The sequence below is a fragment of the Saimiri boliviensis genome, chromosome 8 (assembly GCF_048565385.1).
Source record: "Saimiri boliviensis isolate mSaiBol1 chromosome 8, mSaiBol1.pri, whole genome shotgun sequence".
Taxonomy (NCBI): domain Eukaryota; kingdom Metazoa; phylum Chordata; class Mammalia; order Primates; family Cebidae; genus Saimiri; species Saimiri boliviensis.
Genome location: NC_133456.1, coordinates 78,688,590 through 78,707,701, shown reverse-complemented (window position 1 = coordinate 78,707,701; position 19,112 = coordinate 78,688,590). Strand labels below are relative to the sequence as shown.

Below are 19,112 nucleotides of genomic sequence, written 5' to 3'. Positions count from 1 at the left end.
TCTGTACTAAAAAAATACAAAAAATTAGCTGAGCATGGTGGTGCGTGCCTGTAGTCCCAGCTACTCAGGAGGCTGAGGCAGGAGAATTGCCTGAACCCAGGAGGCGGATGTTGCGGTGAGCCGAGATCGCACCACTAAACTCCAGCCTGGGTAACAAGAGCAAAACTCCGTCTCAAAAAAAAAAAAAAGAAAAAGAAAGAAAGAAAGAAAGAAAAAGAAAAAGAAATGCATAAATCACATGGACTTGCTATGCTTTGAATCCCCAAGTAAAATCAAATTTTAAAATGATTATACAGCCATCCAAGGTAATTATTTAACAAAGTTAATGCTTCTAATTTTATTTACTTATTTGTTTGTTTGTTTTGAGATGGAGTTTTGCTCCTATTGCCCAGGATGGAATGCAATGGCATGATCTCAGCTCACCGCAACCTCCGCCTCCTGGGTTCAAGCAATTTTCCTGCCTCAGCCTCCCAAGTAGCTGGGATTACAGGCATGTGCCATCACGCCTGGCTAATTTGGTGTTTTCAGTAGAGACAGGGTTTCTCCGTGTTGATCAGGCTGGTCTTGAACTCCCAACCTCAGGTGATCCACCCACCTTGGCCAAAGTGCTGGGATTATAGGCGTGAGCCACTGTGCCTGGCCAATGCTTTTAATTTTTAAATAGAAGTGAGAAATTTATATTCAAAATACTCAAAGTAATTTTTTTATCTGTCAAAAGTTTCTAAGAGAAGCATCCAGGAACCCAACACCTACATGTTACTTGTTTTATAATTTACACAAGAGTGAAAAACAATTTGAACTCTGGCAGTGACTTGCACAAGTACCTGAATTTGAGTCTTCTAAGATCTTGTTACATCTTCTTTAAGAGTTAGTAGTTGAGGCAGTCCACTCTACTACAAAGTTCTTTGGCCTATGCGTTGAAAATTAAGCCCTGTTTCTGCCAGCAATTGTCTCTGTGATTTTGAGAGCCATTAGTCCTCAGGAGTCTCGGAGACACCATATATTAAATGAGGAAAACTAACTGTGTTACTACTATTCAACATACGACTCACAGAATGATGCCAGTTTTGAAAATTCTTGTTACTAATGTGAGATTAAATGAGTACAGAAAGTGAGAGCAGATATTTAAAAACCTTTCACAGCATTCTGACAGAGTAATTTTATTTCTGCTGAATTTACCAAAACATGGGGCTTAATTTTTAGTATCTTTAATCTCATTATTTTTTTTTCCCAAAAGTATTGATATCTCACAGATTGTGGAAAAATACAACCAAAATCTAGTCATTTCCACAGAAACAGGATGAAATTGATCCTCGGAGAGGCTTTTTTTTGTTCTAGTAACCTCTGCTTCTAGTATACTCTACCATTTTATGATTTTAAGAAACTTCATTAGGAAAGGAGCAATTGTACAACTCTCAGTTCCCTCTAAGCTAGACAATTAATAACAGCACAGGAAAATGTAGTTTTAGCCAAAGTTCTTGCCACTTGCCAACCAATTTTGATTATGAAAGGCTGTCTGGGCTAGTCATGTAGTAGCTAATTTGAACTTGTTCAGACAAAATCAGAAAGGAATTATAACACTGGCTTTGATGTGAAGCAATAAGTAGAACACATGCTGTTTCCAGTTGTTTTAGGAGAAAAAGTTTTCTAATTCTAGCTCAGGAAGAAATGCCAAATTTCCAAAGGAATCTACTCATTAATGTTTAATGCAGAAATTGTGGAAGGATATTCTTGACTAAATATAATAGACCAAGATGCTCACATGCTTCAGCATTCAAGAAATGAAAAATAAATGTTAAATATTTATACATTTTTTGGTACTTGCTCTGAAACCCTTAGAAAATAACCATAACTAGAAATCTTGTGTAGATTTCCAGTTGGTCTAGATACTATTTAACAGAAAAATCACTAGATTTGAATTTGGAAGACAAACTATAGCTCCATTTCTACCAATGTTACTTGATCATTTACCACTGCAGGACACAAGTTAGACATATGTTGAACGAGGGAATTAAACAGATACATCAAAAATGCCTCATTTCCAACAATCTGTGTTCCAATATAATCCTGCTTTCTGGTTCTAAAAGAGATAACATTTAATCCTCATTTTTACCCTACATAAGCAAATGACTGACCTTTGAGCCATTAGAAATCCAGCAGTGTGTCCGGGTGCAGTGGCTCATGCCTGTAAGCCCAGAATTTCAAGACCAGTCTTGCCAAGATGGTGAAACCTCATCTTTACTAACAACTACAAAAAGATTAGCTGGGTGCGGTGGCAGGTGCTTGTAATCCCAGCTACCCCAGAGGCTGAGGCAGGAGAATCACTTGAACCTGGGAGGGAGAGGTTACGGTGAGCCAAGATCGTGCCACTACACTCCAGCCTGGGGAACACAGTGAGACTCCATCTCAAAAAAAGAAAAAGAAAAAGCCACCAATATTTAAATTAACAACAACAAAAAAAGTTTTATTCTTTTATTTTTTAATATTTTAGACTTTGAAGCCCAAGATTAGATTACCTAAAAATGGCAAATTTTTGTTAGTAATGATGATGTTACTCACCATTGCTCACAGGCTGACTGCAAGCTCTTTTTCACAGTTAGAATGGGTTTAGGCTAATCAAGTTATATTTCTTCAACTCTTTCTTTCATTATTAACAGTTCGGACTAATTCAGACTTGGAATAAAAATGAAGCAAAACCACCTAAGCAAAAAAAAAAAGAGGATTTATCTCAAATTTAGATTTGTGGTACAAGGTGATAGATATCACTGGACAAAAATTCTCGATCTATGTATAGAAGGTGTTGGAGTGTGTGTTTTTTTACTATTGTGATTAGTATTACTACATTTTGAGTGATGACATTCTATTTCGAAAATCATGGAGACCTATATCACAATACCCACATGCTGAAATTAAAAAAGCAATAATGACACTATTTTTGTTTTATATAAAATTAGCTTTCAAAATGATTACGTATATATTTATGTTGGAATTAACTATAAAGTATTTTAATAAATTTTCAAACTGGACAACATCTGTGGACTTGCTGCATCACAATTCTTTGGTGAAATGTTAGAAATATAGACTATTTCTGTGCTCACTTCAGCAGCACATACACTAAAATTGGAACGATACAGAGAAGATTAGCATGGCCCCTGTGCAAGGATGACACGCAAATTCATGAAGCATTCCGTATTTTTTTCGGAAGCATAAAGTAGTATGAAAGATTTGAAGAATTTTTTTTAACAAAATTTGTTCTAAATTAACAGCATATAAGAATTCTGTCTAAATTAAGAATTAGTATAAGGGTATGACCTAATAAATGTCTCCTTACCTAAAAAAAAAAGAAAAAGAAAAAGAAAAGAAAATATAGGCTATTTCTCTCTGCATTCCCTTCCCTCATTTTCAAAATTCCAAAGTGGGGTCTAGAAATTTGTGTTTTTTAAAAGCTAATTTATCCTGAGATCACTAGTTTGTGGAACGTCAAACCTGAAGAGTAAATCTGTGTTACACATTCATTCATGGATGTTTAGTGTGACTGGTTCTTTACCCTCTACTCGAACTCTCCCACGGGTGGAGAATGGTTTTGTAGTTAGCACTGGGCCTGTTAAATCATTTGTTTTTTTAACATATACTTTTATATCTATTCTCTCATTAAAAAATTGTAAAGAAATCTTGTGCACATATTACCAGAGAAAATGGAGGCTTGCTCAGAGATCAGAATATATTGCCCAAGATCACACATAATCAGAGAGTAACAGAGCTAAGAGCAGATGATTAGTTAATGTTCTCTCTGCAAACAATTAGAACTAATGTATACGTAACATTTACTATATGCCAGGCACACTTGCATATTGGTATTAACTTTTATTAAGATTTTTATTATTTTTCAGGGCTGCTTCAACTCTTAAACTCCAAAAAGCGACGGAGAAGAAAAATAACTCACATCTTTAGGATGTGAGATTCCAGTCTTTCATTCACTCAGCAGATGGATATAGAAACTTGCCAGGTGTGAGGCTTTCCACCTTCCCTGTCTTTGAAAGTTGACCCGACGGCTTTAGTAAGAATAAGCTGGGAGCTATAGCACATATATTTGCTTAACCTTATTTAACATCCTTTTTTAAACTGTACATTCAGATCTGACAATGCAGTTGCACAATTCTAAGTATGTTTTGTCTTCTGCAGTTGCAAACTCTTCATCTGGGGTGGTGTAGATATGAAATAGAAATTACAAAAAAAGCTGCTTATTCTATTTTCATTAGAAATTTAACTATAGTCCTGTTTCTATCACAGGACTATTCTTACAAATGCTAAAACTATTTCATAAAAAGCTATTTTTGGTCTTTTGTTTTACCAATTGGTAGAACTTCCACAAAATTTTAACCAGTTTTTATTGTAAAGCTGTGAATAATTATTTGAGAATACTACTTTTGATTAAACTTCATACAAAAAACAAGAGAAAAAGTATAAGAAAATAGACCCCTTTTCTGTTTAAATTCATAAATGGCAAATTCACAGTGGGCTGGAACAGAAACAGCAGGGCTCTTCAGAAACTCCAGAGTTGTTTTTTTTTTCTTTTTTTTCTTTTTTTTCTTTTTTTTTTTTTTAAGATGACCTCTCCCTGTTTCTCCCAGACTGGTCTCAAAGTCCTGGGCTCAAGCGACCCTCCTGCCACAGCCTCCCAAGTAGATGGAATTACAGAGCGTGTGCCACTGTGCCCCACTCAGATCTTTTGATTAAGCTATCAATAAAGGCTGAGAGCATTTAGACATAAATTCCTTGAATGAGACCCCTTGCTCTCTGTGGTTTTCTCATTTCAAGACAGCATGACATTGTCTCTGAAGCTTTTCCTGAAGGAAAAGAGGTAGCAGACGGCCAGCGTTCTAACATGATTCATAACAAGGCAAAGTGAATGTGTACAACGTATAAGGCAGCAGGTCTCTGCCTCTGGTGGGCATCAGAAATGCCTGCACACCTTTCTAAACATACAAGGGTTTGGACCTCACTCCCTACCTCCAAAGGTGGAGCTCCAGGCAGATAGGTCTTGCCAAAGTTTAGTCGGCCATTCTGATGTGTACCACAGAAAGCTAACTATTGGTGCAATGTGTCTGCCATGCAAATTCACAATCATTATTTGCATAAGTGGGGATGTTTTATCAGTGGTGCGTTTTACAAGATCACCACTGTAAGAGTTCCTTCATTTGTCTACCCTGGCTGCCGATTACCAAGCATCAGGCAGCTGTAAAATGTTAATTCCCTGCACAACCAAAGTTAGAATTTTTTTTTTTTTTTTTTTTTTTTTTTTTTTTTGAGACAGAGTTTCGCTCTTGTTACCCAGGCTGGAGTGCAATGGCGCGATCTCGGCTCACTGCAACCTCCGCCTCCTGGGTTCAGGCAATTCTCCTGCCTCAGCCTCCTGAGTAGCTGGGATTACAGGCACGTGCCACCATGCCCAGCTAATTTTTTGTATTTATAGTAGAGACGGGGTTTCACCATGTTGACCAGGATGGTCTCGATCTCTTGATCTTGTGATCCACCCGCCTCGGCCTCCCAAAGTGCTGGGATTACAAGCTTGAGCCACCACGCCCGGCCCAAAGTTAGAATTTTAAATGAGCTTTTGCTCTTCACGCTTTGCTTCTTATGTGTTAGCATTTAGGATGTACTTTCTTACTGATTTATAGCTAGTTTCACTGAAAATTCTTCTGTTCTTACTGTGCTTCTAATCTCTTGTTTTAAAGATAAAGAGATTTGTACATTCCAAAAAATATATATATATAGAAAACATTCATCTTGGCAACTTCTAATAAAAAGAAAAAAAATTCCTGATTTTAACTTACTACTGAGTTTTACTAAACTTTTAAGCTTTATTTTATGCAACAGGATCGCAATTTCTTTCCCCAGTTATTAACACCCAGATAGCTTCAAATCCCCAAAAAGGAATTCCAAAACATCATGCTGTAGAATTCCTATGCCTTAGCTTCTGCAGCGTTTCTCTGCAAAGGAGCAGGATGACCCTAACCTTCCTGTCTTCACTCTCGGAGCTGTACAAATGTATTATTGGACAAGATCTGGTGCCAACTAGTGAATGCTCTGGCCCCTTCTGAGGGCTCTCCAGATTTTTGTGAATGAGACGTCATTAGTCATCCATTCATTCAATGTTTCTCTGGTGTTTCCACAACATCGGATTCATAGATAAATTTCCGAGCCTCATTTCCAGTTGAATCTGAATTTTCCATTGTAACACATACCAAGCAATACGTATGAGCCCATCATCTGCCACAATTTGGATGATATCTTCAGTCTTCCGCAAATCAGGAATACCGAAGGACTCCAATAAACCTACCCCCACAAAGCAAACGGACTTTCGGCGCACCTTCCATTTTTGGCTGTAGGGGATTCCTTTTGACCAGAATCTTGCCTTTGCGCGGTCTGCTTCCTCTTCCATCCAGGCCCTTCCAGTGTAGGTGAGCTCCTCTGGGTACTACAGTTACTGGCTTTCAGTTTCTCTCGATGGTGTCTTAGCACCTTGGCAGTCCCTATCCACTCCTTCTAAAGACTTTCTTTTGTATCAATTTCTACCCCATTTGGAATTCTTGGTGGCAGGTTCTGCCGTGATGACCTGGTGACGGGCAGCAATGAGTCCTTTCTTCTTGTGTGCATCGCCAACAGGAGAGTATGCCTCTGACAACTCTGTGTCTTCCTGTTCCATTTATGTAATTCTTGGCCAGCTCAAACAACCTGAGGTGCATGCTGGTGATAGAATTAAAGGAACCACAAGCAAAAAGAACCACTTCTGTCTTCTCTGAATTTTCCATGGCAAGAACTTCAAGTTATTGATCTAAATGGAAAACTGTGACACCTCCCTTGTTGTGTTTACAAAGGAAATTCTTTGAATCTGAAGTGTCTTGCAAGGTAGGCTACTGGAACCCTTCCAACTAGTGTGGCAACAGTCTTCTCTAAGGTGGGCTAGGAAAATGGTTTTATATCAAAATTGTAATTAACACCCTCACTGTCCACCAGCCCAAGTGTTCCTGGAAACTAAATTGTTTTTCTAATCTGTTTCATTTATTTCTGCTCTATTTTTAGTACCTTATTTTTGTCAAATTTAGATTTATATTTTCCCTATTGTTCCAGTTATTTGAAGTGTCAAGCAAGGTTATTTTTCCCTTCTTTCTTTATCTTTCTTCCTTTTCCTCCTTCCTTCCCTCTCTTCCTCCCTCCCTTCCTTCCCACCTTCCTGCCTTTCTTCCTGCCTTTCTTCCTTCCTTCTTTCCTCCCTTCCTCTTTTCCTTTTCCTTCTTTCCTTCCTTCCTTCCTCTTTTCCTTCCTTCCTTCTTTCCTTTCTTCCCCTTTTCCCTCCCTCCCTGCCTCCTTTCCTTCCTTTTTTTTGATGCAGGCATTTTTCACTGTAAATCTCCCACATTGGGAATGAAGCTTATTGCTGCTGCATTCCATGAGTTTTGATGTGTTGTGTGTCCATTTTCATTTGTCTTTAGATTTCTTTTCTGACCAGAAGAAGTAATTTTGTTATTCAGGAGTATGTTTAATTTCCACATATGTTTTAATTTTCCAAAGTTCTTCCTGTTATTGATTTTTAGTTTCGTAACATTGTGGTTGGAAAAGATACTTGATATAATTTCAATCTTCTTAAATTTGTTAAGACTTGTTTTGTGGCCTAACATATTATCTATCCTGGAGAATGTTCCATGTAAACTTGAGAAGAATGTTTACACTGCTGCTATTGGATGTAATGTTTTGTATCTGTCAGTTAGGTCCATTTGATCTATTGTGTTATCCAAGTCATTGTTTCCTTGCTGATTTTCTGAGTGAATAATTTATCCATTGTTGACAGTGGGGTACTGAGGTACTCTAACATTGTTTTGCTATCTACTTCTCTCTTAAGTTCTATTAATGTTTGCTTTATATATTTAGGTGCTCTGAAGTTGGATGCACACATGTTTACAATAGTTATATGCTCTTGATGCATTGACCTCTTTATCATTATAAAGTCAACTTCTGCTGGGCGCGGTGGCTCAAGCCTGTAATCCCAGCACTTTGGGAGGCCGAGGCGGGTGGATCACGAGGTCAAGAGATCAAGACCATCCTGGTCAACATGGTGAAACCCCGTCTCTACTGAAAATACAAAAATGATGGCGCGTGCCTGTAGTCCCAGCTACTCGGGAGGCTGAGGCAGGAGAATTGCCTGAACCCAGGAGGCGGAGGTTGCGGTGAGCCGAGATCGCGCCATTGCACTCCAGCCTGGGTAACAAGAGCAAAACTCCGTCTCAAAAAAAAAAAAAAAAAAAAAAAAAAAGTGAACTTCTTCATCTATTTTGATTGACTGAAAGTCTGTTTTGTCTAATACATTTGCGTGGAATATCTTATGCCATCCCGTCACTTTCAGGATATGTGTTTCCTTGAAGCTAAAGTGAGTCTCTTGCAGGCATTCTGTTGTTGTATATTGTTATTTAATCCATTCAGCCACCCTATGTCTTTTGATTGCAGAATTTAATTTATTTACATAAATAGTTACGTGTTCACTTTGGCAGCACATACAATGGAAGCAGAATCATACAGAGATGATTACCATGGCCCCTGTGGAAGAATAGCATGCAATAATGTGAAGCAGTCCATATTTTTACAGTGTAGTGTATTTATTAGTTTTCTCTTTGAGTGTTTGTTAGTTAATTTATGTAATCAGTGCGAGGTTTTCATCATTTTAAAATAATGAGTTACAAGGTATTATTTGCAAGCCTCGTGATAAACTCAAATAAAAATACATACAACAAATACACAGAAAATAAAAAGCAAGACATTAAAAGAAACCTACCAAGAAAATCATCTTCACTAAAAAGAAGACAGGAAGAAAAGAATGAAGGAAGAAAAGGCCACAAAACAGTAAAAAAAAAATAACAAAATAGCAGGGGTACTTAATTATCAATAATAACATTGAATGTAAATGGAATAAACTCTCCATTCAAAAGGCGTAGAGTGGCTGAATGGATTTAAAGAATAATAATCTGTGGCCTACAAGAAACACTCTCTACCTATAAAGACACATATAGACCGAATATAAAGAGATGGAAAAAGATATTCCAGGCAAATAAAAATCAAGAAAGAGCTGGAGTAGCTATACTTATATCAGACAAAACAGATGTAAAAACAAAAAACTATTAAAAACAAAGAAGGTTATTATACAATAACAAAGGGGTCAACTTAGCCATAGGATATAACAAAATATGTATGCATGCAACACCGGAGCATACAGATATATAAAGCAAATATTATTAGTGCTAAAGAGAGATATACCCCAATGCAATAATAGCTGGAGACTTTAACATCCCACTTTCAGCACTGAACAGATAATCTGCAGAAAAGAAAATCAGCAAAGAAACACCAGACTTAATCTGAGCTATAGACTAAATGGACGTGTGATGGTTAATACCTAGTGTCAACTTGATTGGATTGAAGGGTACAGGATATTAATCCTGGGCCTGTCTGTGTGGGTGTTGCCAAAAGAGATTAACCTTTGAGCCAGTGGGCTGAGGAAGGCAAATCTGCCCTTAATCTGGTAGGCATCATTTAATCAGCATCCACTGAATATAAAACAGGCAGAAAAATGTAGAAAGACAAGACTGGGCTAGGCCACCAGCCTATATCTTTCTCCCGTGCTGGATCCTTCCTGCTGTCGAACATCAGACTCCAAGTTGTTCAGTTTGGGGACTTGGACTGGCCCTCCTTGCTCCTCAAGCTTGCAGACAGCCAATTGTGGGTCCTTGTGATTGTGTAAGTTAATATTTAATAGGCCGGGCGCAGTGGCTCCCACCTGTAATCCCAGCACTTTGGGAGGCCAAAGCGGGCAGATTACTTGAGGTCATAAGTTCAAGATCATCCTGGCCAACATGGTGAAACCCTGTCTTTACTAAAAATACAAAAATTAGCTGGGCATGGTGGCTCATGCTTGTAGTCTCAGCTACTCGGGAGGCTGAGGCAGGAGAATCACTTGAACCCAAGAGGTGGAGATCGCAGTGAGCCAAGATGGCACCACTGCACTCCAGCCTGAGCAACAGAGTGAGAAACCCTCTAAAAAATAAATAAATAAATGAATAAATAAACAAATAAATCAAAGCTGGTGGTGTTTTTCTCAGTAGTGCTCTCTTAATTTTTTTTTTTTTTTTAAGACAAACTCTCGCTGTCCCCCAGGCTGGAGTCGTGGCATGATCTCCACTCCCTGCAACCTCCACTTCCCAGGTTCAAGCAATTCTTGTACCTCAGCCCCCTGAGTAGCTGGGATTACAGGTGTGAACCACCACACTCAGCTAATTTTTAGAAGCAACAGGGTTTCACTATATTGGCCAGGCTGATTTCAAACTCCTGACTTCAAATGATCCACCCACCTTGGCCTCCCAAAGTACTGGAATTACAGTGAGCCACCACACCTGGCCCAACTCTCTTAAATGTTGTTTATTTTTCAGGAAACAGATTGGATATTACTGCTTACCCACAAAAAAAAGCCACATCAATAATTTTTTTGAGGAAGATCTTTATGGAAATTTACATGTAAAGTGGCTATGAAATGATGCCCCTTATGAACTTAGAATCTTTTGCCTAACTGATAAGGCATTGAAAACAAAATAAACAAAAACTCAAAAAACAGAAAGCAAAAAGAAACAAAAACAGGAAATACATGAAAGCAGGAATAATCTATTCTGATGAATAATCCACTGTGGTGGTGCTGCATCTAAGTTAAATAATATAAAGACTGAGAACTGATGACTAGATGTGTTTCATGAGGCTTTTTGGTAACTTTGGTAAGTGGAGTCAGTGTGGAGTGGAAGGGAATCCTGATTAGAGTGTGTTTGGAGTTAACAGGAGGAAAAGAGTGAAGGTAGAATATGAACTACTTTCTGAAGAGTAGAAAACATCACATCCATAAAGGCTTTTTAAAGGTAAACTATATTACGGCAGGTTTACATTGACAGAAATTATTTTAGAGAAATTATAACATTTATGATGTAAAAATAAAGTCCTTGAGAAGATAAGAAGAAGTAGATGTGGGCAGCAGCACAGGCCAAATCCTGGGGCCAAGAGAGCCCAGGTGCCGCTTGTGGGAGGCTCAAGTCCTGATGATTCAGGTCCAGCCCGTGGACGGCACGAGGCTGGTAGCGGCACCTGGCACACCTGGCTGGAATTTCCCAACTGCAAGCTTCCTTTGCCCTGCCCCCCTGCCTGGCCTATTTAAGCTGTGAGCTCAGCAACAATAAACGAGACTTGATCAGACTCCTGTCTTGTCTCCATTCTTCGTGTCTCCTGCCCATCCATCCCCACTCCCTCCCTTCGGGCTCCTGTTGTCCTGCAGGTCGGGACAGTTTGGCGCCCCAACAGGGACCCGAAGTAAGAGGGACACAGTGAGGGACGTCGTCGAAGCCGGCTGGATTGAAGGAAGACAATCCAGAGGAAGAGTCACTGTGGGAACCTGCTGCGGCCTTGCTCTCTGGTAAGTGGACGACGATATTATGGGTCAGGAAATTAGTAAGCATGAGTTGTTTGTAGAAGAACTCAGCATAGCATTAAAGGCGCGAGGAGTAAAGGTGAAAGTAAACCGATTAATTAAATATTTTGATTATATTAAGGATGTTTGTCCCTGGTTCCCTCAAGAAGGAACCATAGATCAAAGATGTTGGAAAAGAGTAGGGGATGCCCTAAAAGATTATTATGATGCTTTCGGGCTTCAAAAGGTCCCTATAATTGCTTTTTCATACTGGAATCTAATAAATGAGGTCATTACCCGAAAACATGACGATCCAGTCATTGCTACTCTCATAACCCAGGGGGAAACTTGCCTGAGAGACTCATGTAAAAATTTGTCCGATAAAAGTCCCCCCTTTAAAGAAAATTCGTTAGTTTTGGAAAAACCAGAACCCAAAGAGGGCAAGGAAAAAAAGTCAGGGGAAGCTGACTTAATGTCATTCAATAGCAACTCTGGTAAAGAGGAACAGAAACCCGCGGAGAGTGGTGGATCTGTGTGCTCCTTAGAGAAATTTGCTGAACGTGTAGCCGCAGGCCTTAAACAAAAATTAGCTAACCCAAAATATCGAAAGAGGATTGTATGGCTAGCCAGTAGAGCCAATAATTCAGAGGACGAAGGCATTGATGAGGGTCCTGATTTGGGGTCGAGGATCGGTGTGCATTTATGCCAAGGAAGCCGATTCGGCCAGGTGGCTTCCCGAGAGACTTGTAAAGCAAGTAAATATCAAAAAATCCGAAAAACCAACTCCACCCAGCGACGACATCGAGCCCTGAGGGTCTTCTATCTTTTCCCTTTTTAGGAGTCAACAACATGGTATCATTTATCCTGATTGCTTTCCCTCCTTGTCTTACTGTCTAATCAGTCCTGTTATACTCAGCAAACTCAGGAGCTTCTCAAGATCACAAATTGAGGCCATAAAGATGCAGCCCATTCAGGTCCATTACCACAGGCTGGAGATAGCAGACCTAGAGATGGAGCTTGATACCTTTCCTCTCAGGTCACCCGGCGAGCTGAACCGGTTAGCCAATGACGGGCAACTGAGGAGCATGAGTAAGGACACTCCGCCTAAGATAAGGAGGCAAACGTTTTTCCCCACCCCATGATGAATAAGGAGTCAATGTTCTCTCATGTGGGGTCCTCTGACCTAAGACAGGCACAGTTCCCGCGGGCATAACTACCACTCAGCCTAATAAAATAAAAAAGGGGGACCTGTGGGCAGCAGCACAGGCCAAATCCTGGGGCCAAGAGAGCCCAGGTGCCGCTTGTGGGAGGCTCAAGTCCTGATGATTCAGGTCCAGCCCGTGGACAGCACGAGGCTGGTAGCGGCACCTGGCACACCTGGCCGGAATTTCCCAACTGCAAGCTTCCTTTGCCCCGCCCCCCTGCCTGGCCTATTTAAGCTGTGAGCTCAGCAACAATAAACGAGACTTGATCAGACTCCTGTCTTGTCTCCATTCTTCGCGTCTCCTGCCCATCCATCCCCACTCCCTCCCTTCGGGCTCCTGTTGTTGTCCTGCAGGTTGGGACAAGTAGATTTCTTTCTCTTTTTTTTTGAGACAGAGTCTCACTCTGTCACCCAGGCTGGAGTGCCGTAGCAGGATCTCAGCTAACTACAACCTCCACCTCCAGGGTTCAAGCGATTCTCCTGCCCCAGTCTGAGTAGCTTGGACTACTGGCACATACCATCACGCCTGGTTAATTTTTATATTTTTAGTAAAGATGGGGTTTCACTGTGTTGGCTAGGCTGGTCTTAAACTCCTGACCTCAGGTGATCTACCCGCCTTGGCATCTCAAAGTTCTAGGATTACAGGCGTGAGTGATTGAGACTGAGCAAGAAGTAGATTTCAGAACAAAAATGATAATTCTGATCTTAATTAGGAAAAGGGATATAGCTCATCATATTAACAAAGTACAGTGCAGAATATGAATTCCGATATAGTTCAGCTACAGTTTATTGGAGGGAAGATGACAAAACTCTGTTCTAATCATTTCTATTTTGTTTTTTCAGGTGAATATGTAAAAGAAAATCCTATGCTATCAGTGAGCAGGTGACCAAGGTTTTCAGATATGGGAAAAAGTGTGAAATAGATGACCAAAGAGAGTAGAACATATTAAATCATGAGACCTAAGTGAATTGCTTACTAGCTCTGAGGTCACATCTGAGGTTTGTGTTATAAATCTAAAGGGAGTTGTAAGTATAAAGTGAGCCCATGTTTTTCTTCATCCATGTTTGGCTACTCAGGTGTGAACACAGAGTAATAACAGTTATCTTTTCATAAAGGAGATTAAAGGAAAGAGAAAGGTACCAAGCATAAGTTTGTGATACATGACAGCAGTCCATCACGGTGTAGTCAGATGAGGAGATCAGTAAATAAGAAAGTATTCTCACCATCCCACTTCCCACCTCTACGCCATTCCCACCTACTATAACCTATTCATAACAATGTTATTCCTTGTCTTCAGAAGAAAACAAAAAACAGCGACTTACAAAAATTCAGTTTTGAAATTTGAAGTTGCTATTAATACTAAAATGCAATACCCTTTTTCTCGGTTGATAATCTTGAGTAGCATAGTGACATGAACTACTCTGTATTGAACATCTCCTTTACTTCAAAAGCTCTTACACAAATTTTATCCTTCAAGTGATGATCATCACAATTTTATAAGTGAGTATTTTGTCTCTGATTTTAGTTACAAATAAATTGGAGATCCTGTAAAGTTAATCATTCACCCCTGGTTTCACAATTAATAAAAGATCTTTATCAACATTTTCCACATCGCTTTCCATTTCCCAAGCATAGAGCTGAAAGCCCTTGGCAAGAGTGAGAATGTGGATCTTGAAAGGACCTTTACATTATGTGTTCCAAATTATTTATTTAAAGAGAAGCACAGATCTTACTTTGAATTCACTCACAAACCTCTGAGACGTGAGATGGGTAAAGCCTCTAACATCATCAAATGAGAGATCACCTGATTGGACCAGATATTAGAAACAGAACAAGAACCATAAAAACAGTCCAAGGTAGTCGCCAAGCACCTAATATGTCCCTGAAGGAATTCTACAGGAAGACTCTGGCCTGAGCAGTGAAGAAAAAGCCAGGGAGAGTCACTAGGACTCAAGGTCTCAGAATTTTGGGGTCAGCTGAGCTCCACTCATCTCTATCTAATCGGGCCTTGAACTACTGCTTTTTCCCTGGTACTCTGAAGATTAGTGGCTGTGTTTAGATTATTTGGCCCCTGAAAGGCTAGAAGATAAACAGGCATGTTTTTCAGACACATGTTGTCAGAATTGTGCTTCCTTTGCACAAATTAGTGGAAAGGATTTGAATGACCACTAAATCAGCATGCTGAATAAACTAATAATGTAGTTATCATATTCTCTGCTCCAAGGTCAAGATGCAGTCAGATGAGAGAAATTTAAAAAAAAAAAAATTTACTCTCAGATGAGGGCCCTGGAATCCTGAGAGGTGAGCAACTTTCTAAAACTCTTATGGGATGAAAGGTATACATAAGTCTAACTCAAAGACCTCTGATATTCAGAGCAATGTTATCTCTACAGGGTAGGGAGAGTGAGGTGAGAATGAGAGCAAAGAAAAAACTGTCTCCATCGAGAACGTCACTCCAGCAAGTATGTAGGTCACTCAGACAAACGCTTTCAGGGTCTTTGGTGGTTTATTGCAAATCCCTAATTTTCCTGTGGAGGAGCCAGTCTGCATTATTACTCCAGCCAAGGCGACCCACCCTTTGGCAGGTTCACCAGACTCTTAAGCATGTAGTTAAAAAGGGCTCTTGTTTACAGTACAACCATTCAAGAAAGCTGGTTTTGCTTCACAAACAAATAAACCTTCTTTGCCTAGAGAGAGTTGATTATATATTTATTCTTTATAAAAGTAATAGATGGTCAACAGAAAGCTTTCTCTATTGAGTAAAGAGCAGTTTTGTACTCAACTTTTCTGATCATTTTGAGGCTAATATTAGCTTTTCTCTGGGGTTGCCACCAGTCACCATCAGGCTAATCATTCAGTTCATTTCTGAAATGTTGAGACTATATTTGCAGTAGGTGATACAGTAGTAACTCACTAGATATTGACGATCATCTAGTAATGATGGGTCTCTCTTACCTAGATTATTGTATTCCTTCCTCCAGACTCACATCAATTCAATCTATCCTCCACATCAGCAACAGCATTATCTTACTGAGATGTACATCTGTACCCCAAACTCCTTAATATAACATTCTAGGCCCTTTCTTAACTATCTCCAATTTCCAGGTCTATTTTCTGTGATTTACTTTTATAATCCATACCAAATTTATAAACCAATCATACACTACTTGGTGGTGTTATTTAAAAAGTCTACTTGTTTTGTATCTCTATGCCTTTATTCCTGCTGTTCCCATTCCAGAATATCCTACTCTTTCTGAGTGGCCAATCTAAAATGTTTTTCTGCTTTGTAGTTTTCCTTGACTTCCCTTTTCTAACAAAAAATAATATCTTCCTCATACATATTTTCATAAAAGTTAATACCTACTCTTGTAGTTGCGTGTGTGTGTGTGTGTGTGTGTGTATGTGTATGTGTGTCTGTCTCTTTAGATATTGGATGCTCCTTGGAAGCGTGGGCTCGTTATCCTTGACATTATTCGTACTCTGTACAGCGTTAGGTAAATTTTATTATTACTATTTGTTAAATATTGTGAAGAGTACCATGTGATTTTTTTTTTCTTCTGTTCGTGTTCATATATTTACTTTTGGTTGGTTTAAGACTGGCAAAAACATAAACAACACCTACAAGCCTACCATGTCGAAATTATAAATGATAATATAACAAATGTGATTCATGTTTTAAAAATAAAATATTTAAACTGGTTATTCTAGTTAGCAGTAAAGAGAAATAAATAAATAAATAAAATATTATACATAATGTTGTGTGATACCATCCCAAACCCCAATTCCCTCTTCAGAGGAAATTGTTCTTATTGATTTGGCAAATATGCAATCTATATTTTTATTCCTTTTCTAAATATATGCATGTATCAATAAATGAATTATATTGCTATATTATTTTTTAGAGAAAAGGTCATGCTATGTTGCCCCGGCTGGAGTGCAGTCACTATTCACTGGCATGATCATAACACACCACAGCATTAAACTCCTGGTCTCAAGTAGTTCTCCCAAATATTGGGAAATACAGGTTTGACACACAGCCATGACACCCAGCTACTCTTCTATATATTTGTGCGTGTGTGTGTGTGTATAAATGTTGCCATACTGAATGTATCCTTTTTTGACTTGCTTTTGCACTTACTATCTATAAATGTCAATTTTTTTTTTTTTTTTTTTTTTACAGTTTAATGTATTATAATAGCAAACTTACAGGAACAGCACAAAAGACAGACAACATTAAAAACATGTACTTGCATGTAGGACAACTCAGAAAATATAGTGAATGGATGGAATCTACCGTATGATAAAAATGCTACAAACACCATAGTCTAAAACTTTATTTAATTGACATATGGTATTCCCTTATATAAATAATACACAGTAAATTTAGTCGTTCTGTAACTAATGTAACTATTTCTAACTTTTTGGCTTCCAAACCCCATTTCAATAAGCATACTTGTAAATACCTTCTTATGTATATACATGTAAAAATATATCTAGAAGTTATTATACCTAGAAGTGAAATTGCTGGGTCATTCTCTGATTTAGTAAATGTGGCCATATTCCTCTTAAAGGGGATTTTATAAACTGGCATGATATTAAATAGTTGTGTCTCTACAATCTTGACACACTAGTATTTGCATAATTTGGTGGGGGAGGGTCAATCTACGGCTACTCAGCTTTAGTTCTAATTTTCCTCCTAGCCCATAAGTACTAAATCTATGGGTTTGGTTCCATTAGATTCCTCCTTGAGAACAACGTTTCCCTAGGTATGTCTTTTTCATTTGACTTAACTTGTTTTTGTTGTTGTTGTTGTTGTTTTTCTGAGATGGATTCTCCCTCTGTGGCCCAGGCTGGAGTGCAATGCACCATCTCGGTTCACAGCAACCTCTGCCTCCTGGGTTCAAGCAATTCTCCTGTCTCAGCCTCCCAAGTTTGAGATTGCAGGCTTCTGCCACCACATCTGGCTAAATTTTTGTATTTTTTAAGTAGAGACAGGGTTTCACCATGTTGCCCAGATTGGTCTCAAACTTCTGACCTCCAGTGATCTGCCCACCTCAGCCTTTCAAAGTGCTAAGATTGCAGGTGTGAGCCACCATGCCCTGCCTGGCTTAATTTTTATTTTCCTTTTTGGCTCGTTGTTATGGGGAAAACACTGGGAGGTTGTCTCCATGTCTTTTATGCTACTAATCCTGATTTCTCTGCTTGTTATGGTTGGTCTCTGACCAAAACATGACCAACAGCTATACCTATACTGGAGCCTTTTCTTCTCTGATAATATGTGGCAAGATTATTTTTTGTGTTCTCCTAGGGCAGTCATCCCCAAACTTTTTACACAGGGGGCCAGTTCACTGTCCCTCAGACCGTTGGAGGGCCACCACATAGTGTGCTCCTCTCACTGACCACCAATGAAAGAGGTGCCCCTTCCTGAAGTGAGGTGGCGGGGGGCCGGATAAATGGCCTCAGGGGGCCGCATATGGCCCATGGGCCGTAGTTTGGGGACGCCTGTCCTAGGGCCTCACTTTCAGTTCCTACCGGGCTGGCCCTCCCCAATCAAGAACACTGTAGTATACTGGTTTAAATTCCTGCCAATCCCTTTTCCTGCACCAACAGGCCTCTAGCCTTCTCCCACATCTGCCTTTCCCTGATATTTCCAACAGCCTTTTCCTGACCATAATTCGACACTTGCCACACCAATTAGCTGATTCATAATCTAGTCACATTCTGTTCTTTGGAGCCTCTGGATCACGGCCCAGGAACAACAAGATTCCCTTTGCTGCCTCCACCCACTTCTAGTCATCAGCAGCAGCCATAGCACCTGATGTATCCAGCCTGCACAGGCTCTACACAGAGTACTCACGTACTGGCAGTTTAAACCCCTATGATTTCCAAGGGTGTTGGCCTTTTAACACCTGTATTAAAAATGCAGGTGGAGAGTACGTGACTGTGATTCATCCCAGACCGGGCACTCCATAGAGAAAATGAATACCTGTGATAGACATGTTTTTAGTTTCCTGCCACTCCCATAGTCCCAAGAAGGAATGATCTTACATATTACATGTCTTACCTGACCCTCACCACCACCATTATGGATGGATAACTGATCAGATGCTCACAAAAAACCACTGGGTTATTTGGCCTGGCTTTAAATATTGATCTAGGCCATTGGTTTGCTGCACTGGCTGAACATTAGAATCACCTGGGAAGCTTAATAAAAATTTACCAATGGCCAGCTATGCACAGTGGCTCACGCCTGTAATCCCAGCACTTTGAGAGGCCGAGGCAGGTGGATCACGAGGTCAGGAGTTTGAGACCAGCCTGCCCAGCATGGCGAAACTCCATCTCTACTAAAAATACAAAAATTAGCTGGATGTGATGGTGCACGCCTGTAATCTCAGCTACTGGGGAGGCTAAGGCAGGAG

At 39.7% G+C, this 19,112-nt stretch overlaps 2 non-coding genes and 1 pseudogene across 2 annotated transcripts; 2 read left to right on the top strand and 1 right to left on the bottom strand.

Annotated features, from left to right (window-relative positions):
- Window positions 1–3,090: 3,090 nt before the first annotated feature.
- LOC120367700 (U6 spliceosomal RNA) lies at window positions 3,091–3,197 on the top strand. The gene has a single exon (XR_005582018.1). It is a non-coding gene; the product is annotated as a U6 spliceosomal RNA (small nuclear RNA).
- Window positions 3,198–5,963: 2,766 nt separating this feature from the next.
- On the bottom strand, window positions 5,964–6,812 carry LOC101047240 (nicotinamide/nicotinic acid mononucleotide adenylyltransferase 1-like; annotated as a pseudogene).
- Window positions 6,813–8,530: 1,718 nt separating this feature from the next.
- On the top strand, window positions 8,531–8,637 carry LOC120367636 (U6 spliceosomal RNA). The gene has a single exon (XR_005581966.1). It is a non-coding gene; the product is annotated as a U6 spliceosomal RNA (small nuclear RNA).
- The last annotated feature ends 10,475 nt before the right edge of the window (window positions 8,638–19,112 follow it).